The sequence below is a fragment of the Peromyscus eremicus genome, chromosome 7 (genome assembly GCF_949786415.1).
Source record: "Peromyscus eremicus chromosome 7, PerEre_H2_v1, whole genome shotgun sequence".
NCBI classification, from domain to species: Eukaryota; Metazoa; Chordata; class Mammalia; order Rodentia; family Cricetidae; genus Peromyscus; species Peromyscus eremicus.
The window spans coordinates 74,246,613-74,269,931 of NC_081422.1; the positions used below are offsets into that span (position 1 = coordinate 74,246,613).

At 42.1% G+C, this 23,319-nt stretch overlaps 1 protein-coding gene across 2 annotated transcripts in view; it reads right to left on the reverse strand.

Annotated features, from left to right (window-relative positions):
- Positions 1-22,372, reverse strand: part of Filip1 (filamin A interacting protein 1) — a 165,490-nt gene extending 143,118 nt beyond the window's left edge. For both annotated transcript variants that reach the window (XM_059268278.1, XM_059268277.1), the window contains exon 1: positions 21,978-22,372. The gene's annotated coding sequence lies outside the window, so the exon portion shown is untranslated. The remainder of the gene's footprint in view (positions 1-21,977) is intronic.
- Positions 22,373-23,319: the final 947 nt, after the last annotated feature.

Consider the following 23,319-nt stretch of genomic DNA (forward strand, 5'->3'; position numbering starts at 1 on the left):
TATAAAACCAAGTGTAAGGGCAGGAGAATTGCTTGCCGAAGTGTATAAACCAAATAGGTATTCTTAAAGGAATGAACAGAAGAATGGAATTAGAAAAGTTTATTTATTATAGAGGGAAGTGGGCGCTGTCTGTTGGGCGGTTTTGCTTTCTAAGAAATTTGAACGATTAACAACACCCAAAAATTTTCTGCCTATGGTGATACTTGCTGGAAAATGGACACTAAAATTAAGTTAGGCAAATTTCTTGCCCAGAATGAGAGCAATAGAGCTGAACTAGGTGTGTTTAGTATTTGAAGATGCTGTTGGTAAATGTGGTAAATGTTCTGCTTACAGGGAAACAGGGATGGAACCGAAGTAGAAAAATGTTTGTCTCAACTATTCTCTTTCTGTTTCATAAAAGACTTAAGGACCAACAGGGTTCAAGCCATAGAATCCAGTGAGCTATGCAGCAATTCTCAGCCATGGGTAATCTTACCATCAGTGGATATCAGACAACATCTAAAGACATTGTTGGTTGTCACTAGTGGGGTGTGGATGGAAGTAAAAGTTGTTGATAAAGGCCCCTAGAGCATATGGTCATGCAGCCCAAAAGTCAGTTGTGTTGAGATTATGAAGACCTGAATGACAACATAATAACAGTCAGCAGCATGACTTTCTACCATAGTTTATGCCTAATAACATGCTGAGTCAAGGTCTAAAAAAAAGTGTTAACATTATAAAGGATGGAGTCTCACAGAAATCTAAACTAAGTACATGCCTTCTTGTACCAATAAAGTTATGTTTCTAGTATCAAAGAAAAGTTTTTGGCATTTAAAAAAAAGACAAATGCTTTGACAAAGATGAAAAAAAACTAAGTCTAATCACAAAGAAACACTAGAAAAGACCCAAAATGAAGGTCATTCTACAAGACAAGTGACATGTAATCTTTAGAAATGTCAGTGAAGGACTAAGGAAATGTTTCAGACTTTAATTTATTAAAGAGACACAGCTCAACCCAAGATTACGACATACATCATCTTGATGTAGAAGATTCAGAAACTAGAGCAGGTGAGGCTTCTACAGCAGAGAAGTCACTGTCAGGGTCGGAAGCTTATTTAAAGTGCAGCAAACAGAAGCATGCCAGTGTTTGTGGGTAATCCATGCTGAAGAACCGATGAGCTTATTCATATCAGCATTCAGGAAGAAGTATGCTTGCAACTTTCCCAGGAATTTGTGATTTCTAATTTTTTAAACAAATAAAATAAAAACATTCTTGCGGAAGTAACCATGCTTGGAATCCATATAAACATGGAAGGACAAAACAGACTCGTCAAAGTGGTTCATTGACCTCCACATGCACACACACATGATAATAGTAATTTTTTTAGAAAATTTAAAGAACATTTTCTATAGATTACTTATTTATTTAACGTTGTTTTATTAAATATTTATTTCTTGCCAAATTTGTCTATGGAGATGACAATGATAAGGATTACTGAAAGCAATATAAATCGCACCTTTGTTCAGTTAGCTGTTTCCTCTTATTAAACATGTTTGCCTCTACTTTTTTACTATAACAAAAATGCTGCAGTCATATAAATATGATCCAGTCAATATTTTCAGTTGACTTCAATACTCTATTTATTACCACCTCAAACAAAACCATGGCCAAGTGAAGGAGGAGGTAAGTAGCCCTACGTCAGACACAACAATTTTATGCCTTCAATAATAACCAGTAGACTACAGACACTGCAATAGAATAGAAGACCCACGAGCAAATCATACAATCACAGCTGAAAATGTACACTGGGAAAAAGACAGACCTTCCAACAAATGATGCTGAGAAAATAAAAGGATGAAACCAGACCAGTACCTCTTACCCTGTGCCCAAATCAACTCTAAATAGATCAAAGGCCTTAATGAAAGACTGGAAACTCAGAAACTGCCAGGGGTAAAACACTTAAAAACATAGACATAGCAGAAAACAAAATTCCAATACCTTAAGAAATAATTCCAACAGTTAACAAATAGAACTTCATGAAATTCAAAGGCTTCTGCAAAGCAAAGAGAAAAAAAGAAATCAACAGGGAAGAGACAGCCTCCAGAATGGGAGAGAATTCTTGCAATCATACATCTAATAGGAAGTTATATATCTAGATTCTACAAAAAAAATTCAGACATTAAAAAATCATTCCATCAGCAAATAAGCAAAACTGAAACATTAGATCTCAAAAGAAGGAATGGCCAATAAATATTTGAAAAAGTTTTCAACATTCTCAGCCATAGAAAGGCATAGTAAAACCGCACTGGGAATCTGTCCCATCCCAGTCAGAATAGCTGTCATCAAGAAAACTAAAGGCAAAAGTGCTGGTCAGGATGTGGGGAAAGAGGATGTCTTATGCACTGCTGACTGGAATCTACACTGTTGCAGCTACTGTGGACATCCCTATGAAGGTCATTCAGAAAACGAAAAGCAGAGCTATCCTAGAATTCATCTTTACTGCTCCTGGGTGTATATCTGAAGAAATGCAAGTCAGCATAGCCCAGAAATACTTGAACATCAGTATTTATTCAGGCACTGTTCATAACAACCGAGATCCAGAATCAGCCTAGGGTCTCATCAAGAGAAAAATAAAGAGAATGTGTGGTGGTGGTGGTGGTGGTGGGGTGTGTGTGTGTGTGTGTGTGTGTGTGTGTGTGTGTGTGTGTGTGTACATTTTATTCAGCCACAGAGAGTGATGAAATTATGTCATTTATACAAAAACAGATGGAAGTGGAGACCACCTTAAGTGTAATTGGTTAGGCTCATGAAGACTGATAGTGAATGTTCCACGTGGAAACTAGATCCAAATATTTAAATGTATATGACATTAAAGTAGAGTCGGGGATGCAATGAGATGGGGAGGGAGGGGTCTAAGAGGAGAAGCGGGATAATAGAGGGTAATGGGAAGAAAGAATGACAGAACATTGCATGTTCTCTCTCACATGTACAATGTAGACTTCACACACACACACACACACACACACACACACACACACACACACACACGGCATGAAAGCAGAGGGAGAAATATTTGTGTAGAGGAAAGGGATCAGCTAGAGAAGGGCGGAGAGACATGTGAGAGTAGTGAGGAGGATAATGGTAGATTTTATATTATATATAAGCAAAGTATAATGGTATATATGTACATAAATGTCAACATGAAACTTGTTCTTTTATACACTAGCTCAATTATTATTGTTGTTGTTATTGTTAGTATTATAAGAATAATCAATGCACTCAGACAGAAATAAATAAAAACTTCTCTGTAACTCATAGGTCCCACCAAAATACCAGGTCTTTTCTTCCAGGCAGTGTTTGCTCCAGAAGTTTGCTCTACACCTAAGCTGTATCCACAGCTGCCTATATTCATTTGTGAATCTCCTTTCAGAGGTAAGCCATTGCTCTAATCTGCTTGTTTTTGTTTATTTACATTTACTTTGCTATGCAGGAGAATGAATCCAGGGCCTTGCAAGGCTAGGCAAGCACAACCTCCTATATAACATATTCATAGATTTTCTAGAACTTAGGTGATGGCTTCATGTAACCAAGATTCTGACTTTTTCTTAGTATAATTAAGAACTTTCATGATCACTATACATATAGCATGCTGACTGTTTCATAGTATAGTGGATACTATTCTACAATGAAGAGACAAATGTTAAAAACCAAGAAAGTCAACTAAGATCATCTTCCTGTTCCCAGGTTTCTGGTCTGGTGCCCACATTGACTGGTAACTTACTCTTCATACTCTATTGTTTGAGAACCCAGAAGAAACTGCAGGTCCCTCTTCCAGGGTAGATACTCTCCAAGAATCACTAGGATTGATTGTTATAGCCAGAAATTTATAGCAAATCTTGAAGTTTGAAGGTTAATGGTTGTTAGAAACAGCTTTGTTTGTGAATAAAAAATTTGTCCCCGGGGCTCAAGAGATGGCTCAGCTATTAAGAACACCAGCTGTTCTCTGAATCCCAGCACCCACATGGCCTCTCACAGTGGCTTATAACTCCAGTTCTAAGGAATCCAACAGCCTCTTCTGGCCTCTGCAGGCAACAGCACTCTTGTGCACATACTCCTACCCCCCCCACACACACACACACTCACACGCACACACACCCACATTAAAAAATTAGAACTAATCTTTTAAAAAATTGTCCACATACTAACAAATGTATCCTGATTTGTGCAGCTTTCATATACATTAATGGTAAAGGACGTTCCAAAATTGACTTTAAAAGAAACAACAGGAAGTTGACTTGGAAAAGAGGAAATAAGTATAAGCATAGGAATTCATGGAAGGTGGCGTTAGGAGCCTGACAGAGGAGCCCACAGAAGAAGCCAGCATGGAGAAGGGGAACAAGGCTTGCACACAGAACCGGCTGTGACACATCCATAAGAGCACATACCAGAGGGAGACCAGGGATTCAAGTGAATTTCCAGCTCTCTAGTAAGTGCAAGGACACAGGACACTCAGCCTCAACCAAACAATTCCCACACATCACAATGTGACTCTTCGAGGGAGACAGCAGGAGACAGTACACAGCACAGCTTGAGACTGTTAGAGACAAACTCCTTAAAGGAAAGGGACAGAGTAATGAGATCATTGAATGAGGCATGGCCAGCTAAATTGGAGCAACTGCTGTAGAAGGAAGGGGCAGGCTATAACTCCAATGGCAGATACTTGAAACTGCTGATCATACCACACAAACCCTACAGACACTGTCTGCCCTTTGCATGCTTAAGATACAGCTTAATTTGTAAATTAGATACCAACAAGAGTTAATAGCAAAATGTAATAAGTATAACAATATATTATAGTAAAGCCATATCAACTTGTTCTCTGTCTGTCTCCCTGTCTCTCTGTCTCTCTCATGTCTCTCTCTCTCCTTTTGAAAGCACTTCCTGACTTGTCTTTGCTCTTTACTACTCCTGTGCTTTGGGAGCATTACTAAGTAAAGTAACAGTGCCTTGAACACAACTCTATGTACCATACAGCTAATCTGATAACAGAGGTGGCTACTGACGACGACGACGACGACGACGACGACGACCTGGCCAGAAGCGTGGACAGCCTGGGTGATCCACATCCCAGGCAGGACAAAGCTGGGGGCACAGTAGGTCACATCACTCAGAATAGTACTGAACATTTCAAACTGATGAACTGTTCACGTCTGAAACTTTCTAGTTAAGATTTTTCAGGTGCCATTGTGTGAGATGCAAAGTGTCTGAAAGCAGAGAAAGCAAAATGGTACCTAGCAAGTACAACTGCATCTTGTCTGGCAGCCACCAGCAGACAGAAGGTGGCAACAAGCTGCAGTTAACAGAATTACATGTGATACTCAGTCCCAGCCCTCACGTGTGGGTATAAGAAAGGTCAAAAGATCTCGGGCTGACAAGATGGCTCAGGGAGTAGCCGTGCTTGCCTGCTGATCATGCCTGGCTACGCAAGTTCAATTCCTGGAATCCACCTGAACATGGAAGGAGAGAACCCACTCTACAACGTTGTCCTCTGACCTCCATATGCAGACAAATCACACACACACACACACACACACACACACACACACACACACACACACCAGGTGTGCACACATAATGTATAAACAAGTATAAATAACCTTATCACTACACTCAGAATAGGAAAAGTACATTTTTAAAGACAAGGCAAGCACACCCCACTACTCATCTCAGCCGCAGAATCAAACAGCAAACAAAGATGGCACAAATGGCAGGCTAAAAGTGCCTAGCTGCAGGAGAGGCTTTTCTCAAAGCAGGATCCCCGCCCGCACCCCACCCCAGGGAAAGCAGAATGTGAGCACGAAGGTCTCAAGGGGGATTCCATACACATCCTGGCCCCATACCAGTCCACTAACCGTCAAGCATCTGGGAATCATGCACCTCCCTTATGGAAGGGACTCCCCTTATGGGGAACATCTACACTAGAGGACACTATATAACGTAAATCAGTTTATGTTTAAACAATAGCATTACTCAGGAAACAAGATGCCACCAAGATGTCCTTGCCACTTCAGTGATGACATAGAACGGGCAGTGAGGCCTGCTTCAAAACTCCAGTCCAGCAAGCCCCTTCCTAGGAAATCCACCAAACAACTGAGCTAGAAGTACGCTGACTTTTTTAAAAAAATAAGTCTTTAGGTCTGCCAAATTTTTAGGAGTCGACGTCAGATCTGAGAACAATGGGAGGAAAAGAAAACAATGTGCTCTCAGAAGCATCACATGTGTGTGGACTCTCCTGTTTTTTCAGATTGAGAATATGCTTATTTTTCTTCTGATTATAAGCATTTTGTCACATATTGTTGAACGGCCTTTCAGGAAGCTGGTCCCCGTTGCATTTCCCACCGAAATATACAGCGTCCATTTCCTACTTACTGCCCTTACCACACTAATGTCAGAGTTTTCGAGTCCTTTGTTAATACGCTGGCTGAAATCATATCAAATTCTTTTAACTTGGAGTTTTAATTCCCAGTAAGGTTAAGCAATCTTCCACCAGCTTGTTAGAATTATTTATGTCATTTATACATTTCTCTATTATGGAGTTTGCTTTATTTATTTAAAAGAACTTCCTATTTTAAAGATATTGATCTTGATTACTAAATCACAAATTTTGCTATTTAAATTTTAACTTGGCTCATGAATGATGTTGTTATTTTTTGTTTCATTTGTTTTGGATGAGACAGGGTTGCAAGTAGCCTAAGCTGGCCTTCAACTCATGATGTAGCTGAGACTGGCCTTGAAGTCCTGATCTTCCTGCGACTCTCTCCCAAAGCATTGAGTTTACAGGCATCTGCATCCACGTCTTACTCTGTTGTTGGTATTTTTGGTGTTTGCTTTTATTTTTCTGTTTCAGAGTTTTCTTCCATTTTTAACAGAGTTACATTTATTCGACTGTTTTGTTTCGCTAGGTTTTTCAAGCTTTCTGTTTTATCTTCACTTACGTACGTGGAGATGGTACTGGGGTGTGCATGCGTGCTGCAGAGGGCACTGGAGCTCAGAGGACAACCTCAGGAGTGGACTCTCTCTTCTACCATGGGGCCCCGGGATCCAACTCCGTTCATTGGGTTTGGCAGCAAGCTCCTTTGCTCACTGAGCTGTCTCACTGGCCCAGCTTCCTGGAGTGTTTTTCACTTGTCTGTCTGTCTGTCTGTCTGTCTGTTTGTTTGTTTTAAAATCTAGATTAGGAAGGTTCCCAAAAACAATCTATCTACTTCTATGTACATATTTGAGGATTTTAAATTCTCGTTCTATCCTTTTTAACTTAAATTTCTGGTCTATTTAATATGTATTTGAGTGTGACACAGAAATTTCATTTCATTCTCCAGAGTCTTTCCACACTGTTGGTTAAATGACAGTACCACGGCAGGTTTGATAGGTCTGCTCTCCAACCCTGAATTTTTATATAGCAAGGTTTGGGAGGTTGTTTTGTCTTTATTTTTACTTTCTATAAATTTTTCCTTAGTCTCCTCATCCGATGAAAACTGATTTTGATATGAAAGTGTTTCTTTTTTTTTTTTAACTTTTTATTGGTTCTTAGTGTATTTCATGGCATGTATCCTGATCCCATTCATCTCCCTGTCCCTTCATATCCATCCTCTTCCCTTGCAAACTGCCCCCTCCCCGGCAAAAAAAAAAATGAAATTTAAAAGAAAAGCAAAAACAAACAAAAAGAGAAAGAAAGAAAAAAGGGGGAAAGTATCATAATGAGTCACACAGTATACCCTTCAGTCTATACTTCCTTAGTTCATTGCTATGAGTCATTGGTCTGGTTCAAGGCCTCTGGCTTCTGCTATACCCTGGATACTGGGCTCTCACCGAGGCTCCTCTTAGATGTCCTGTTGTTGCTCTGTGCTGTAGAGATCCTGTAGCTTTGGATCTGCAGGTCTCACCCTTTCACGTGCTTCAGCAGATTGTAGATGGGGTGGATGTTGGGGTGGGCCAACTCACAGCCCTGGTTCTGGGTCTGAGTTTTTCCTTAGTCCCCTCATCTGATGTAAACTGATTTTGGTACCACTATTAAAGTGTTTTAACTTGTGTGGTTTTACTTTTTTAAAAAGAGTTATTATAGGATTTATTTATGTGTATATCTCTGTGTATACATGCATGCAGGGGCTCACAGAGGCCAGAAAAGGGTATATATCCCCTGGAACTGGGGTTACAGGCAGTTGTAAGCCACCCAAAGAAGAGAGTGCTGGAAACTGAACCAGACTCCTCTGCAAGAGCAGGAAGCTTTCTCCCTGAGCCTTCTCTCCAGCTCCTTGAGTTTTATTTTAATATGTGGTAAGGCAACTTGTGCTTCAAAGCTTTCTCAGCTGGTGCTGGGGTTTACAGCCTCCACATAGTCAGGCACTTGGAGGATTCGATATATGTAAGTATTTTGTTAAAGTGCACAAACTTATAAAAGACCAAAAGCAAACACTTTTGTAGGATGCCTTCATCACCCCTTCTCAAACATAGTGAGAGTGCTCACCCTTCTGCAAGAATACAAGCAGTGTGAGTGCTATGGATCAGGAATTTTCCAGTCCACAAATGCATATTTTCTGGGCTCGTTAAGTTCACTAGAGTCTAAAGTGTGACTAAATTTGTGTGTATAGTGGATTCGCTTCACAATATTTTTAAGACATTAAAAGTATCATGTAGGGGAAAGAGTGCAGCTTCCCAGCTCCCCGTTCGTCAAGCTGTGTGGACTCATCCCAATGATTCTGGTGTCAGTGCCTTTCATTCATGTTCATTTCTGCTGTGTACCCTGTGTTCTTGTCCACCTGGCTCTATTTCCCTTCCAGTTTCATCATTCCTGCTTTACTGCAGCAAGAATCAATTTACCACATGCATCACTTGACATCCCCAGACTTGGAAGTGGTCCTGCTTCTGGGATCCCACAACACCAAGTGCTTACCGGTGACATGCAGTTGTGTTTTCTCCTGGACCCCTGCGAGAGGGTACAGACAGTGCAATACTATCACAGCATCTCAGCCTTGGTTCCTGTCGTGCTCTGAATATGAAATGTCCTCCTTAGGCTTACGTGTGTGAACACACGGTTGTTAGCTGGTAGTGCTGTTTGGGAAGGCTGTAGAACATTTAGGCGGTGGATCCTCACTGAAGCAGTCCTGGGGGCAGACCTTTAGCCTCACTTCCCATCTATCCTCCGCTTCCTAGATGTAGATGTGAGTAAACAGCCAGGCTCCCCCGCCTGCCACCATGCCTTTACTATCTGGTGCCATATCTTCCCTGCCATGGTGAACTTTATCTCCTAAAAAATAAGCCAAAATAAACCCTTTGACCCTTAAGTTACCATTGCCAGAGTATTTTATTACAGCAATGAGAAGGTAACAAAGACAGTGCCTAACATACACGACCTTACCAAATACTACGTAAGGAGTGAGTGATGCCTACTGAATGGGAAGCAAGAGACACAAAGACCTCCAGTTCTGTACTTGGACTTGGTATCACTTTGTCATTGTATTCAAGTTGTGGCACTCCACAGTTTCCAGAATTGCCTCTCCTCTGCAGCTCCATTGTTCCTGAATCCCACCTCCCAAACCTCCTTCCTGCTCCTTCTGACATGCTTTCCCACATGGTGCAAGAACTCAGCTGTGCTCCACCCAGAAGCACATGTCAGACCCACATAGGCCAGCTGCCACACGAGACCACTGTTTGTCATCTGGTGCCATGCCATTTGGATCCTGTGTTCTATCCATCAAGCTCCCAGTTCAGCATCTGTCTAGCCTCGTTTCTGGCCATAGGAGTCTGACTGGACCCCAGGCCATTGTTCTTCAACATGAGCTGATGGAAGAGATCTTCCTCTAGTCACTCACTTCCACATAACCCAAATCCTTTTAAATCTCACACAGTAATAGAGACAGCCCTCTATATAGGGAAATCCAACTCCTGTGAAAATGTCTAGAAACAGAAATTGAAATGATAATGTAATCCTGCTAGGCATCCAATTGTAGGATCCTAGTCTTTCATTAACACTATGTGGGAAACAAGAGCTCTGTCTTCTGTCTAATTTGCTTCTCAAATGAACAAAATTCTTCACTTTCTGAGAAACCACAAGCCACTTTCATCTGGCTGCTCCCCACCCCTGTCCTGTCTTCTGTTTGAGCTCAGAGTTCCACGTGCTCGTCTTGGTAAGAGTCCATCACAGTGCATCACCAGGAACACATTGTGTGCACTGGGACTTTATTCCCTGGAAGCTGGGAATGCTGATGCACATTACAGCATTGTTAAAATCTGGAGGAAGTGATGCAAGGGAGAAGAAAAAAAAAAAGCTGTGGTAAAGAAGGCAAAATCAAGCAAGTCCACTCGACACTTCCTCTAGGAGCCACACAGGGAGCATGCACACGGGTGGGGAAACTCGGTGGGATTCACCAGCTGGAACTGTCAGCAGGAACGTTCACAAAACAGCTGCTGTTGCTGCACCACTTGTAGGGGAGTGGAGCAATCCGAACTCCAAAATAGATTTCAGAGGATGAGAGCCTTTCCAGCTAATGACTGCAAGAGAAGCCTGGTTGTGGGGTTTTGTTTTCATGAGCTTGTGTAAAGAGATGAGGAGCAAACAGTTGCCATTAAGCCTGTGTGGATGGTTGAGCCTTGGGCTATGGTATGAAGGTATGCCAAATCGCATTCTAGCTTGCTACCAGAACTGCATCTGTATATCAGTAGTCAGAGTGACAGTCCGCCCTCACTCACCTAGTAACATCAGCTGCTCAAAGAGTGTTCATTGATTTTAGTTTTCTATTTAGAAAAGCAACAATATGATCACTAGGGGTGGGAAGCAGGAGAAAAACTCATAGTCACTGGCTATCATTTTCCTGGTTTTGGTGGGTAAGGAGGCGGAGCCTTTCGATGATAAAAAAAACTAATCAGGAGTATTTTCTTAAATTCATGATATTTAATGAGTTCAACTTAACATACACTTGTTCAACACTTGTAGATGATTCTAAAACCAGTCTCTAGTCATAAGTGAGCCTATTTTTACATGCATTTATTTATTATAAAATAATCACAATCTCTCACTTCCTATTTAGTTTCTACCGTTTAGAGAAATTTATGATACAATGTGTGTGTTTTTATCTTAAGAAAGGTTTTTTATCTTAAGATAAGAGGATTTTTATTTTAAGAAAGCTTCAATTAACCAGGTAATGTTTCTAAGTTTTCTTATAGGTATTCAAATGCCTGTTCTGTGGAACTTGAAACTTACAGAATCTATCACAAATTAGTTCCATACATACTACCTAAAACGGTAGATTTTAAAAGTTCTTCAGACTGCCTTGACCCACTGACCTGTCAATCTCACATGACAGAGCAGCTTGCTTCCAATGCACCTGCTGCTGTAGAAGGGAACTGATTAATCCCTTCCTGTTGGTGTGGACCTTGTTTGAGAAGCTGGGGTGTGGTATGAAAGCAGAGAGGGAGGACTCACAGGCAGAATGGAAGGGACGAGCCAGACTTACAGGGCAAGGAAATGTCAAGGATCTAAACAGGAGTAAAATTTGTGGTTCCAATGCCTGGGAAAGTAAAGAGAACACACTCCCTAAAGAAAAGTGTAAAGTATTATACCGACCACAAGAGAAGGAAAGGCTGGATCTAAGAAGCAAAGTCACTGGGAGAAGCCTTAAAGGTAATAGGGATCCTCAAACCAGATTATTCACTGGGGAAAGAGAAGGCAAGGCACAGACCTAGTCCCTAGTCAGGCAAAAACCCGGGCGTGAGAGCTGACTGCGCCAAAGCCAGCTGCCACCAGACTCTGACACTGAAATGGGCAGCAGCTGCTACTTAACACCTTATACTCTCAGAGCAAGCTCCAAAATAGCAGAGTGATTAAGAGCGGGTGAGCCCAGGCTGGGGAGTGCCTGGACTCATGTCCGACCTGCCACCTGCTTGCTGTGGGTAGGGAGGCAGATGCATTCTCTCAGCCTCCTTGTCAGTCAAATCAGGGTACATGAGTACCTACCTCATTCACCTACTCCCCAGAAGGCATCCACAATCGCTAGCTGCTGTAATGTTTATTAGACCTGTGTGATAGAGATGAACTCGCTAGGGCTCGAAGGCCTTAAGTTCTGGTCCTGGCTCGGAATCTAAGCTACCTTTGTGCCACGTCTCTAGAACCAAAGTGCAATCACAAACATGAACCAGGGAGCTGTTACTGATCCCCAGTCAAGACCCTAAAACCTAAGTCAAGTTATGATCCTGGGGTCAGTTCACCTAAGACAGAAATGCAGCCGCTAGGAGGTATGAGAAGTGCCCACTACCAAAGCCTGGGTAAGCTCTGCTCCCAACCCAATTCTACCTTGAGAGGACTTGGAAACTTCTGCTGAGTGACTTCCCTTTTGAATGCTCCTAGATAACTGGTTCTAACACATGAACACAAATTATAGTCACATGGGAAAGCCCCCACATGGGTCAATTTGAATTAGAACCTCTGAGGCCATGGTCTAGGCACTAATATTTTTGAAGTACTCCCAAGAGACTTAGATTCATAGGGTCCTGCTGCCATTGGAATGTAAAATGTCCTACATGGGCTTGTGTGTTTGAACACTGGGTCTTTAGGTGGTAGTGCTAAGTGCTGTCTTGGGAGACCGGAACCTTTGGGGCTGTGGCTTCACTGGCAGAAGTGGGTTGCTGGGGCTGGACCCGGAAGATGGTATCTACTTCTGGTTTCCAGAGTGAGTGCTCAGCTGTTTGATCTACCATGCTGTAAGCTCCCACTGCCACTCACCAAGCCACTATGGCCGCCATGCCTTCCTGGCCATGATGGAATGTTTCTTCAGAAACTGTGAATCAAAGAAAACCTCTCTTCTCTTAAGGTGATTCTGTAGGTATTTCTTCACAGGGACAGAAGCATAACTATTACAAGAGTGTTGAGACACAACCAAATGGATGCTGTGATGGTTCTCACTTGAAGTGAGTCTACAGGTACCCATGCTCTTCTGTATCTCGGCCCCAGAACCAAATCTACAACGTCATTTGAGTGTAAACTCAAAGCCCCCATTCCTACTTGCTATCTGACCAGGCGCAGAAGTGCTGAGAGAATTAGCAAATCTTACAGAAATCTCAGTAACTCTTAAGTCAGTATGATAAATTGTTAATATCTTCCACTTAAGAGGCATTCACTAAAGACCAGTATGGAAATTATCACTCAGTTTTGTTGCCAAAGGAATTTAGGCTAATTGACTGATAGGAGAAAGCTTCCGGAAGCCACCCAGTCAAGCCCTTCATCTCCAAAGGGTAGAACACTAAGTAGTCTCCTCCTTTGACAATGTTATGTCTTTTAACGTAAAGGCAGGAGAGGACCAAGGAGGAATTCTGAATTTGTCATAAGGGGATCTACAAATGAAGCAGAGAGCCTTGATGAAAACAATCACTATCTCCGCCTTTTCTTCCCCATTGCTCTGTATTAAGCAGGTCTATGCCACAAAGGAAGCAGCAGCTTTGCTTCAGGAAGCCGTACAGCCTGTAAGGCATGGTGAAAGTCCTGTGCTTCAGCTAGGAGAGCAACTGTGAGTGGGTGTGTGTGTTGGGAAGAGGCACTCAGCGGTGCTAACACAGTTGCCAAGACACCGCTTTCAACTTACAGAACTTCTCGGAAGGCAGAAATTAGTTCTAGTATGCATCTTCATCCTATGCGAACCGTTCTCTTTGGGGGGAATTATTTGATTCACTGGGAAAATGAAGCATTTACAGACTCTGGCATAAGAAAAAGCGAAGCACTATATGCTTTATCAAAATTTTACTAGGAACATGGAGAGAGGACTCGGTGGTGAGGAGTACTTGCTGCCCTTGCAGAGGACCTGAACTCAGTTCCTAGCACTCATATCGAACTGTTTACAACTGCCTGTGACTCCAGCTCCAGGGATTCCAACACCTTTGGCTCCCATGAGCACCTGAAGTCACATGAACATACCTACATACAGGTGTATCCATATATGCATAAATCAAAATAATAAAAATAAATTGCCTTATCTTTTAAATGAAAACTGCCCCCCCCCTTTTAAAACTGTTCTCCTTTTATTTCAAACAATTCAGAAGTTAAATGCCAACAAGTGAACAAAAACTAAAAATTTCCCAATTACTTCTGAATGGCCAGACATTTAGCATCATGTAAGGCTTGTATCAAAGAGAGAGAATGAAAAAGGTATCCAGTAAAACGTCTTGGCAGTGATGCTTAGTTGACAAACACCAGCTATAAAGTGTCAGGTAGCGAGGGATGGTGGTCATACCTTTAATCCCAGCACTCAGGGAGTTGAGGCAGGAGAATCACTAGCTCAAAGCCAGCCTGGGCTACATAGCGAGACCCTGTCAGCTAATTGTTCTCAAACTACAGCAGCCTGTCCGCTCTGTCCTGCTTTGTTTTGTCTTTTGTTTGGTTTTGATGGGACCGCCTGCTGCCAGTTGACCCCCTTTACCCAACCATCTTGGAAAACCATCAGTAACGAAGACTTGCTTCTGTGCTCTGTGCCCGGCTCTTCTACCTCTTCCTGGGTTATCGAACTTCACTGGCCATTGAAGCTTCTTGCTCTGCTTTGGGGACCCTGGCAAGGGGCCCTTCAGTCTGTTTATTCTTTGCCCTTGGTAAACCTTCAACCTTCTCTAGCTACGGGGGCAGTGAAGCCCTTTAGTGCTGACTTCTACACTCTCCCTAAAACATGGCTCAGCCACTGGGGGCAGGGATTACTCCTTGAGCAACTTCCTGCATTTCAAAAAGACGGTTAAAAATAAGACATAAAAAACAGTCACATCCCCTGAGTTTGGATTTTACATCTGCCACCGGGCAAATTACTTAGCATGTATAAACCTCATTTTCCTAATCTGTGAGATAGGGCTAACAGTGGTAGATCGTTTGTCCAGTATGTTTGAGGCCCTGAGTTCAAACTCTAGTTGAGGGTGGCATCATAGAGTTGCTATAAGAAGAAAATAAAGTCATTTACATGATATGCTTGGCATAAGGCCTCCCACAAGGCGCTTCTGAGTGTATATTGGTTGTTATTAACATCGTTTGCATATATTCCATACAGTTACACATAAATGGAAATACATATAGCTACTGATATCCTTATATTATGTATACTGGAAGCTTAAGTGTCCCAGTTACTGGTAAACTCCTGGTATCCTGGGCAATGGTCTGTTGACCGGGCAGAGTTTTGAAGGTGAGAATGTTCACTCCTTAGGGGAACCCCTATAAGGAGTGAACACCACCAACAACACAGCTAGCTTACTTAAAAGCAGAACAAGCAACAGGCTGTGAATAAAGCCTTTAGTTTGGTGGTGCCCAAACCAGTAGATGATGTCTAAAAAAGACAGCATGTGAACACCAAGCTTATGTGATCCAAATACCAGGCTACTCTTCCAGAGCATGTCCCTTACTAACCAGTTAATGGAGCACAGAGAGCCTTGAATACCTCCAGTGTCACGTCTCAAGACTTATAGAATGCTGAGGAAAACCCTGAGGCTGGCAGAACGTGCTGGCTGTCCTGGTGAGCAGACCATCCTTGTTTTCATCTCAGTGTGATGCTGTCGTCCCAGTAACTGCAGGCTCCAGACACAGGCCCGGGGTGTCATTTCCTCATGCTCTTCTATTGCCACACTGAAATAGCATTATGAACTCAGCAAGGCCTCTTCCTTTCCTGTTGTTCTGTCACACTCCAGCCCAAGCAGAAAGCTCTAAAGTGAGTTAGTTGAGACATAAGTATATTAAAGAAAAAGAAAGTTAATTTATCCCTATTACTGTGTTGCCTGTGACTCATGCGCATCTGTGGAGGGGGTGGGGATTGTTTTTGCAAAAGTCTTGCAGATACACAAGACAAGCTAGCAGTAACTTGATTGTCTTGGTGACGTCAGCAGTCTACTGTTTTCAATCAAATCATCTTCTGGTGTTGAATCTTTAGGAAATTACTTTTTTAAAGAACGCATTTGACCAGTCCTCCTATGTCCATGTCATGGCTTCCCTATAGATTTTCTTTACAAAAGTAAGGAGTAGATACTTCATTTATGGGAAGTGCCTGGGGAGGAGTGCAGTTAGGATGAGGGCAAAAAAAAAAAAACCAACTACTCCTAAGTGTAGACAGTCCAGGTCCTCGGCCACAAAGCAACAAGAATTATTTTCACCATGTCTAAGACAAAGCAACAGATAACAGCACTTAAACAGGAAACTCAACCCCAAAAAAAATCCTTAACCTTAAGGGCTCAATTAAAGTCAAATTACTCCAGATAAGTTCTGTCCTAGCTTTAAGATATCCTTTGGTTTGTCTTTCACAGGCCTCAGAAACATATAAATCACCCAGGATTACACACTGACACCATTTCCCAAAAAGGAAAAGCAACACAAACCTACTCCATGCCTTGGTGTCGCTGTGGCTTAAACAAGGCCCTCGGGGGTGGGGGGGTGGGGGGGGGCATGGGGCGCTGGTGTAGTCTCATTACTTCATGTCTCTGCCCAGAGTTTCTCAAGTTGTCGATCAGATGTTTAACAGTAAAACGACTCAATTCATGTTTGACTTTCCTCCCGAGTTCTACCACAACAGGGTGCCTGGCCTTCGAAGTTAAACTGCCCCAGCTACTACCAGAGACAGTTGTATTCTGCCAACAGCCTTTCCCTTTTCTCATTAGGGAAAGAGTAAGATTGACCATTTAAGGAAAAATAATATACCTCAGTATGTTTGCCTGAAGTTCCTATATTTTTGCCTTAAAACCTTTGCAGTGTATCTGCAAAGCCAAGAAAATGGCTTTTCTCTCTCTCTCTCTCTCTCTCTCTCTCTCTCTCTCTCTCTCTCTCTCTCTCCTTCTTCCCTCTCTGTCTGTCTATCTATCTATCTATCTATCTATCTATCTATCTATCTATCCCCATCCTTCCTTCTCTCCCTCTTTTTCACAACTAGGTTTTCACTGGAGAATGATAGTTCTCAAACTCAGCTTACAGACTCTTCTTGTCAACTAGGGACATGGAATAGAATTGACAGGTCCAAACCATAGTCACCCCATACAAGGTTTCCGGCTACTCTAACTACTTAGAAACTCCCCCCGCCCCAACCACCACCAGGAGAATGCTTCCTATATTTTGTTAAATTAGGTGTACACAATGTGCAGCATATGCATCAACATCTTTGTAATGTGACACCGGTTTTGTTTGTCTTGTGGCAGACTTTCTTATCATGTTTAAGACTGACTAGGATTAAGAGCAATGAATAGCAGGAATTCATTTCTACTTGATAAAGTTGAAGTTAGCCTAAGACGACCTTTTTTGGTCTTTTCATGTTATCTGTTACTAAGTTAGTGAAACCAAACAAATCATCTAAGGGAAGAAGTAGAGAATAATAAATTCAGTATCATCCCCTCCATGGAAGTCTGCATTGCTATGCATTACCCGGCATAGCTGGCTGGGAAAGAGACAGCCAAGCCCTAAGTATAAAGACATTTTATCTCCAAGTGCAAATATAGAAACGAGAACAGTCTATCCTGTGGGTGATTTCTTAACCTTTTTAGTAATGCCTCTAGAAGACACAGGACTGCTGAGTGATAACGGGGGAGGGGGGAGAGGCAGCAGCCTAAATTCCATCGGGAATTATTGGCTGCTGCTCAAACTGTGTTTGCTTAGGGCGCCCAGCAGCAGTACTCTGTCCCAACCCAGATTCCAAGGTAAAGAATGAGTCCTCCCTTGCTTGCCATGGTGTGTTTCAGTCTAGAAGCCATCTGAGAACTTGGTGTGCAACTAGAATTAAAATAAACAAAACACTTAAAATGTGACAGTAAAGGTGAGACTGAATTTATTCGACAATGTATCAGACGCATACCTATGCTATTAGCTCTTCGATCTTCAAACAACGCTACGAGGACAAAACACTGTAAGTCTCAGGTAAGGAAACTGAAGCCAGGGAATCCGCCCAAGGCCACAGTGAGCTGAAACCTGAGTCTGGGTCACCAGGCTTGCCTGTTACTTGATGTTCCCAACCCCTCTTCCATGACTATATCCTTACTGTTAGAACTTCAGTCAGATTCAAGGAAACAAACATTATTTCATTAGCTCATCTTTTATTATTTTGTTGACACATATTAAAATGCTATATAAATTAATTTGTAGTGTAGATTTTTATATGATTTTTCTAAGTTGTTACCAATAATTTTTCTCTTAAGCATTTTTGTTAAGAGATATATTAACCTAAGCTTGCCCATCAGACCCATAGCTTTCTATTTAAAAACACAAGGTTAGAGAAGTAAGTAACTTGTGTAGATTAAACTCTGTAATACTCTTAAGTCTGAGGCACATATTATACCCATTATTGTCTTTTTTTTTTTTAAGTGCTTATCTTAAGACTGGAGAGAAGCCCTATGGTTAAGAGTACTTTCTGCTCTTGCAGAGTTCATTACCAACACCCAACAGTCAGGCCTCCTCAGGCATCGTCACACATATGGCACACATTCACACAGATACAAACACACACATATAAATAAATCTGTGGAAGATCATATATTTCTCCTGCATTGGATCTGAGTTCAATTCTGAGCACCCACATCAGGCAGCTCACAGTGGCTTGCAACTCCAGCTCCAGTGGGATCCTATACCTCTGACCTCACCAGGTATCTACACACACACACACTCTTACTCACACACACATTAAAAATAATAAAAATAAAAACATTTCTAAAGAGAAATGCTCATTTAAAAGGAAAACCACAATGTACACTGCTTAGAATGCATAAACCCCAACATTTCATAATTAAAAACTATAAACATGTGGAGACCATTGCTTAATGAGTACATTAATTACTTCACAAATCCCAGTAGAAAACCACCTTAGATTATTAAGCGAATGCTTTTGTTTTGGTGAATACAGAGCAAATAGCTTCAAAAGCCTTGTGCATTCTTGCTGTCTCTCAGCAAGGCTGCAGGTTTCAGGAGTGATTGAAAGTAGTACCAAGAAACATCTGTGTTTCAAACATCTAGGGAGAAAATATCTAAAATGACCGTGATATCTTAAATGTTTTATTGTTCATGGCCAGATTTTCATTCATGACTCATAAATAGAAAGAGTCATGATTTAAATAAATTGACCAAAGGTACCCATATAAGAAATTTGGCCCTAAAAGATGATTTTAAAAAATATGAATCACAGAATTTAGAGGTTTAGAAGTCTAGGTTCATATACAGGAGTAGGTAGATCCATGTCCTTTGGTTTCGTTTGTGAGGCATGCAATATCTTCTCCACAGTCAGACGTGTAAACATGGTTAAAAGTGGCAAAACTATGAAGATTTTCACGAAGAAAATTTTTAGGTAAAACACTCTTAACCATACTTCTAGTTGGTTTTTTGATTTTATACACTCTCACATATTCATATTAGGAATCTTGAACCTAAGAAGTTAATAGATTGTCCACAGTGTACATGGGGCCAAGAAGCTCCAGCGCACTCCAGAAGATTTCTCAAAACAGTCCCAGCTTTAATGAGGCCACGCCCATCATGAGGAACCCTAACATAAACAGCATTTTTCCAAACTAAGGAGTCACTTCGGAATCTCTGTGAAGATGGGAGGCGATGGTCTGCGTCCGAAAGGATAAACAAGGAGCAGAGTGTGTCCCAGGCAAGGTGAACAGCATGAGGAAGGGCAAGGTCTTAAAGTACCCACTGTTCCTGTGTTTACAGAATGGTCCATAACCTGAAGTACCTGAAGCCAAGGGACCTTGCTGCTGAGTAGTGGGAATGAAACTGGAAAAGTTAAGTAGGTGCCAGATGATGGAAGGTTTTCAAAATGTTGGTGTTTGGCAGCAACAAGGAGTGCCTCCCCCCCCCCCCCCCCCCCGCCCCCGGGAAACCAAAGTGTAGACAGACATGCACAGCAAAGTGGAGAGAAAGTTAGTCCCTTGATCACCAGCGGCGTGGTTTGGATGGTAATGAGGCTGAAAGTGGGCAGCAGTGGCATATCCAGACAAGAGCTAAAGAGAACAGCAAGAGTCCAAGCGCTCCCATAGGGAAAGGGAAGAGGGGGCGCTTCCAAAACAGCACACAAACACGCACTTAAATCAATCAGGGGATGGATCTGTGTATTCACAGAGTGTGCTATTCTGTTCAGACAGTGGAGGGAACCACGTGGTTTAATTTATCACCTTTTAATTCTCGAGGGGAAACTTAGAACCATGAAAACAATTAATGAGACTCAAAACTCCCCTTCAGCAGACATGGCTTCCACTCAGGGCCAAGCACTGTGCTGTTATCCAAAAGCTGTCTCACTGAGCCAGAGAAAATCGAATGCCTCAAACCAATGGGAGATTCTGGCCTTCCCCAGGCATGTGGAAGCCAGCAATGTGACCCTTCCTAGGATTAAGACAAGAAAAATGTAGAGCATCTAGTTCTGACTTTTCATAAGTCTTTCAAGACAATGATATTTTATCTCCAGCAAAGTACCATAAGTTCCCTCTCCCACTCAGAGGCAACCAGCATGCACACTCACCATTATTTGTATATGTTGATTACATTAGATTAGCTTCATTTACTTTGCAAACTAATCATGTAATCAGAACTATGTACATGATATACATTGAAATAACAGTGTTATTTCTTTTTCCTAAACACAAACTGTATACTCATCCATCGACTAGTCTTAAAATAGAACATTTACCAAAAAGGCTTACATATTCTCATTTGTCATAGAAAAAAAAAATTTCCAAACTGGTTAATGGAAATTCTTTTTTCCCATTGACAAAGTAGACACAAACAGGTTTGCTGTTTTGTTTTGCCTTGTTTTGAAGGTGGAGTCTCACTCCATAGGCCAGGCTGGGCTAAAACTTGCTGTGTAGCTCAGGTTGGCTTTGCACTCACAGCAGTCTTCCTGCCTCAGTCTCCCCAGTGCTGGATTACAAGCAGGAGCCTCCATGTCCAGTGTTAAAATACTTTCTTTTAAAATTTTTTTCTTCGGTATTTTCTTTGATATTATCCTTAGGTTTATTCATCCAAACTCTTTGGATTATTTGAAGAAATAATCCATCCTCTTATGCAAATTTGACCCCAACTACAGACCACCAGGAATCAGTATTGACTACATCAGCTGTGTATGTAGCCTCAAGCTGTGAAACTGAACATGAACTTGTTCACTGTAAGCAATTCTGATTAAGGTGCATGTCACCTCGTGGAGAGGGAGACAATACACTCTCAAAGGCTATGAGAACTTCCTTCATACTACTGGAAACACACTCTTACACCCATGCAGCTTATGGAAGGATTTTTTTTTTTTCTTCCTAAAAAAAATTCGGTCTAAGTTTCTTAAAGTGGAATCCACCATACTCGCACAAAAGCGGTCACTCCATTTAATTAGTTTAATTAACACAACATTCTCCTGAATATTCAACTACTGCAAAAGCAGCGAATCAGCAGCGGGCATATTTTGTTCGAGTCAGAAGCCTTTGGGCAACTGCAGGCAAATGAGGTCAGACCCAGCACAAGGTGTCCCACGCAATCAGAGACTCCGGCAAACCCAGCAGCGGCACAAAGAAGCGGGTCAACAGCGCAGCCACAGGAACACCAGACAGGACTCTCCTCAGTTACCACACAAGCTGCTTAGCTATTTTCAATAAGGAAAAGCTATTTTGCCCCGGAGGAAATGTCCCCTCCATGGCTTAGCTACCCTGGTTGTGAAAGGCACTGGACTTTCATCATATTCCTATTACCTGCAAGAACATGAATCAGGGCTAGCTTGACCGCTATGAAGACATCACAAAACGTTGTGTTTAAAAGGGAATCGCTGTGACTGAGAAAGAGAAGAAGTTTCTGATTTTTTTTAATAATTCACACAGATTCTAATAATTTCTACATGTGCTGTCCCATCATAGAACAGGAGAAGTCCAAGCATTAGAGACAAAGTAGAATTGGAGCGAATTGTCTTCTTGTGGAAACAGATTTCTTAACAGAGTAAATATCTTCTTGGGGAGGGGAAGGGGGGTTGCAGGGGGTTCTTACCTGCTGGCAGCTCCTTTAACCAAAGATGTATCCTTTCTCGGAGGGTGTATCCCTTGAAGAACCCAGTGGCTTGCCCCACAGCCCAAGACTGAGTCCTGGAAAACTAGCCAGCCCAAAAGAAGGCTGAGGAAAACGCTTTTCCCACTCTGCTGGGACTAACTAGCCAGTCGCTGAAGTCATACAGGAAACGGCACAGAATAGCTGCAGCTTCTCTCTCCTTCAGTCGGGATCAGCAGGAATTGGAAGCCGCCTATCTCACACCCCGACTTTTGTTTCAAAGTTTTTTCAACTGTTGCTAGGTGTTGTTGGGTTCTGAGATTAGGTTTCTCCTCTGCTGCTCCCGCACACTGTCAGCGCGGTGACTTTGTTGGGGAGCTGAGCTGCGCGTGCTATATTTAACCAGTGTTCTCAGCGAGGCCGGCCTGTCAACAGCTGAGGAGCTTGCAGCCGGCCCTGCTCAGTTCCTAAGCAGCTGGGTTATCAGCCCCGCATCCCGCTCACCCCGGAAAGATCCCGGGAAGCCGGCAGACTCCTTTAAGGACCTCAGCTCATTTCACAAGAGGTAATTACTGTTTGCAGACGGTGAAGCGGGACTTGGGTTTTTAAATCTGAAGAGAAACAGAGCGGCAGTTGTCTTGGGCAGAGCAATTTCCCAAGGCAATATTCTTCTCAATTAGACTCTTAGATAAGTGTTGTGATTTTTTTAATGCATTTAATAGTGCACTACAACGGTCGAGAAAATTCATGGTAAGAGATCATTTCCAAGCAGCTTTCATCATTGGAGTGTTCCATTTATAGCTTGATCACTTACTCTTAAAAGATGTGCCCTGCTACGTAAGATGAGTGTTTTTCAAATAAGGCTACCGTAAAGGAATGTCGACAGCGCTAGGATTCTGAAAGAAGTCAAGTCAGGAAGGAAACTCTTAATATTCCCACTCAAGTCATTCATTCAAAGCAGCACATGGCAAACACCCCAGAAACACCAGGACTCCAGACATCTCTAGTGGTTGTCAAGTTTGAGTCATCGTTAACCCTCCATTCTCCAAAATCAGGGAGGAAGCAGCTCCACCTTAAACTTCATTCTGTATCACAGAAAAGTAGGAATCTGCCACGTTTAAGACTCATAGAAATGTGTGTTTAGTCCTCTGATTTACTAAGCACATACGGGAAATTAATGGTGATTAAGGGCTGCCAAGAGCCTTTCAAAATATTGCCCTGACAAAAATCTCAACAATATCCCTTTAAATATTGACCCTATTCCCAAATCAAGTCATCATTTTAATAATAACCATCCTTTTAAACTAGGTTCAGGGGAATATGCCTAGGATCCTAGCCTTGGGGA